This window comes from Amblyomma maculatum, chromosome 11, assembly GCF_055883805.1.
Source record: "Amblyomma maculatum isolate TAMU_Amacu chromosome 11, ASM5588380v1, whole genome shotgun sequence".
Taxonomy (NCBI): domain Eukaryota; kingdom Metazoa; phylum Arthropoda; class Arachnida; order Ixodida; family Ixodidae; genus Amblyomma; species Amblyomma maculatum.
The window spans coordinates 16,571,471-16,575,444 of NC_139354.1; positions in this window are offsets into that span (position 1 = coordinate 16,571,471).

Below are 3,974 nucleotides of genomic sequence, written 5' to 3' on the forward strand. Positions count from 1 at the left end.
AATTTAGGGGCGGAATACGACAGCGTAGCCTGGTTAGAGAGACCTCAGTCTGCCTTGATTGACATGATTTCCTATTCCAGGAATACTTGAGGTGCAGGTAGTCATCCGAGGATAAAATAGATCCAGACTGCGTGCTTAATAAGGCACGCCGCCGAAATCGTGCTGCTGTTATGTACGCTGTTGCCGGGAGGATGGGCAATACAGGGCCGTTCAGAGAATCTTTGGCTACTCTGTCTGCAACCTCATTGGCTGTCACATTGCTGTGTCCTGGTACCCACACTATATGTATCAGGCTCAAATGTGAGGGGAGCAATGAAAGAAAGGTGTTTAAAATTGGCGAGTCCATATTCGAAGAAAGCGACAAGCACAAAGAATAAGAGTCTGTAATTACAGCCACTGTTGAGTATGTTGGGTCTAGTTTGCGCAGAGCAAGCACCACCTCCAGCAACTCCGCCTGGAAAATCGGAGTAAAATCCGGAAGACGGACTGAAAAAGCCCAGTCTAAAAGCGGACGGTATATTCCGACGCCGGCTTTTTCATTAAATTGAGAAGCATCCGTTGCTATCGTTATGCTAACGGGAAGTCTTTGTAAATGATCTTCTAATAATCCATTTAAAAGGTGAGGTGATAAGTGTTTTGCATTATTTGGGAAAATGTCATCATAGACAATTTGAACCGACGATGCACTTACTTTTGTTGGAAGGATGTTAGAAAGGACTACGTGCAAAGGTTGTAACAGATTTTGCACTAGAATTACCTGCGGGGTATGAAACCGAGGCCATCCGACACCAAAAAAGGAGTCTGGCTCGCACCAAAAAATTGATATGGAGCGGTGGAATTGTGATTAATATATTTTCAGATACGTCTGGACAGTCAAGAATTGTAATCTAGTTAACAACGGTGGTATTCGGGCTTCAAGGTATAATACATTATTAGCCACAAAGTTGGGGAGCCCAAGGCATAATCTAAGCGCTTCCCCCTCTAAAAGAACAAGCGGACGAATTTTGTAAGCAGGTGAACCAGAAAATAACACAGATCCAAATTCTACAATTGGGCGGACATACATAACATAAATCATTAAAAATGCGTCTCGCCGCATCCCAGACCTTGGATTGCTTAACCTGCGCAACATACCCACAGCACGTGCCTCCTTCGCTGCAACATGTTCAGTCTGATCCCTCCATGCCAGATGGTCATCGTAAATCACCCCTAGATATTTCAAAGACTTAACTTGAGGAATCATTTCCTGCTTAAATGTTAGAGCAAGAGTTACCGGATCCTGAATTTGGAAAACAAGGAACGCGCACTTTTTAACATTTAATTTAAATCTTAAGTCACCTAACCAATTTTGAAGGGAGTTTAGGTACGATTGCAGGCGCCTGTTGAGGGATTGAATGTCAGGTGCAGCCGTAAAGAATGCGATGTCATCCGCACAGACATACGTGCGAACCTCCTGATGAGTGGGAATTGAACTCATTAAAATGTTAAAGAGCACGGGTGAGAGAACTGCCCCTTGAGGAACACCTCTGGTTTGTTGATATTTGCCAGAATGCACTCCATTCAATGAACAGTAAAATTGTCTGTTTTGTAGGAATGTAGATATTCAATCTAATAACTATTGTGGAAAACATAGCGATTCTAATCTGTGCAATAAAATTCTGGGCTCTACACTATCATAAGCCTTCTCTATATTTAGAGTCACCAATACAGCATGCATTTTTTTGCGCCGAGCAAGAAGAATTCGACTCTCAAGGTCGGTATGTGCATTCCATATTGAAAATTTTGCTCGAAATCCGATTTGACAGGGACTAAGAATATGTTTTTGTTCGACAAACTCGGTAACCCGTTTGAGTACAACCCTTTCAATTAATTTTACCAAGTTTGATGTTAAAGATATTGGTCTGATATTTTCCAAAGTATAGCCACCACCATTGTGTTTCAGTAAAGGAATCACTTTGGCTAGTTTCCAGTCCCCAGGTATCCAAGAATGAATAATTGAGTAATTTACCGATTCTAACAAGGAATTTGGAGACACTTCAAAAAGGATCTTTAACATTTTTGACGTTACTCCATCAGGGCCAGGCGCAGCAGTTGGCAACGTCATTACAATCGAAGAAAGCTGAGAAAAAGTAATTTTAGGGACATCCTTAACCGTATATACTGGGCCTACAAACATAGGGTATTTGGGAAGTGTTGACAAGAAACGCTTTTCTAAACCTTTAGCGATAATTTCTACTGTTTCTAAGAGCTTCTTTAGGAGTCGAAACAGATGAGGGTAAATTTTCTGAGACAGGAATCTTTTTCCGCGATTTTAAAAACCTGAAAAGTGCACGTCGGTTATTAGATTGTGAAAGGTAATTGAAATACTCAGTATCATAATTGTCTTTCACTTGTGCGACTGTGCGTTTAAATGCAGCTGCAAAAAATTTATAATCATGCCAATTTTTGGGGCACTGGTTGTGAAGGAGCTTCTTCCATGCAGCCTTTCTTCTTCTATAATCGCGCGAACAATATGCATTCCACCATTTTGTTGATGTATTGCCTTTAGATGCACGTACTAAGAATTCACACTTCTTACGACAGGATGCAATAGCCTGGCATAATGTTTGCGATTTTAACTCTTCCGTAGCCTCAGCCACTGACTCAAGAGACGAAATCAAAAATGAGTGAAACTGGTTATAACTTACGTATGATCTCAACTGAGATGTCGGCAGAGTTAAGAGGCAGTTAACCTCAAAAACAATAGGTATATGGTCGCTAGAGGTGCCACCATCAATTGTCGACCAATTTAGTATAGAAACACTAGTGCTGGAAAAAGTTAAATCTATCACAGATTGACTGTGAGCGCGTACAGAAGTTGGTAAGCCAGAATTCATGCAGTGAAGGTTATTGTCTGAAAGCCAATCCCACAGACGCTTGCCGCAGGGATCCGTCTTGTAATCCCACGATACATGGTGCGAATTAAAATCTCCAGCCAAAATAACCGAATTTTGACAATTAACTAGTAGGTGGTCTAGAGATCTGGTGTCCTGCACACCATGAGGGAAATAAACATTCGCTAATGTAAACGGACTGAACCCTGGAATTTCAAAATCTAGAGCCAATAATTCAGAATCTAAACTAGAATATTGAAAAGAAATCTTAGCCCTATGACAAATTTTTGAAGAAACTAGAATTAGTAACCCAGCACCTCTTGACTGGCGATCTTGTCGGAATGATCGATAATTTTGTACGTGAAAATGTTTTTCAGTTGTAAGAAAAGTTTCTTGTAAAACGATTATTACTGGATTATGTTTTAAAGAAAGATAAACTAAATCTGTAGTAGCTTAAAGAAGAGATCTACAGTTCAACTGAAGAACTTTTAACTTTCCTATGGTTATGTAATCCGGGCAGCAGCAACAGCCTGCCCCAAAATGTTTTTTTTTTGGTTTAGAGCCCAGCTGTTGCTTTTTTGATTTTGCTTGTGGGCGAGGTGATGACGGGTTTGACAACGGGGATCCACTGCGTTTTAGAATCGGTTGGCCACTGTTCATTCCTTTCTCCTCATCTTTTCTGTAGTTACCAGCATGCTACGATATTAGATTCGCACAATACAATCGCTTATATTATATTTTTGCTTATGGTGAATAATGTTGGCATTTCTGCGGGATATAAAAAAGACACACCTAGCTTATATCTCTTGTTTCTCGTTCATGTGAGGTTGAACTTACTTGATCCGGATCTGGCGTGCACTTGAGTGCGTGCTTGAGTGCGTGGTTACATGCTGCACCATACACATAAGTGGATGGACCTTTCGGAGTGTAGTCATTGATACTGAGGTTATATGTTTTGTCCTTCTTCGCGGTATTGTTCACATTTACGGTTTTATCATTTCATTGATACCGCTGAATTTTTGCGAACGCACCGTGGCACGAAGCTGGCATCATTAAATTTCAGTATTCAACCTGTTAATATGGAGTGTGGCTTTGAATACA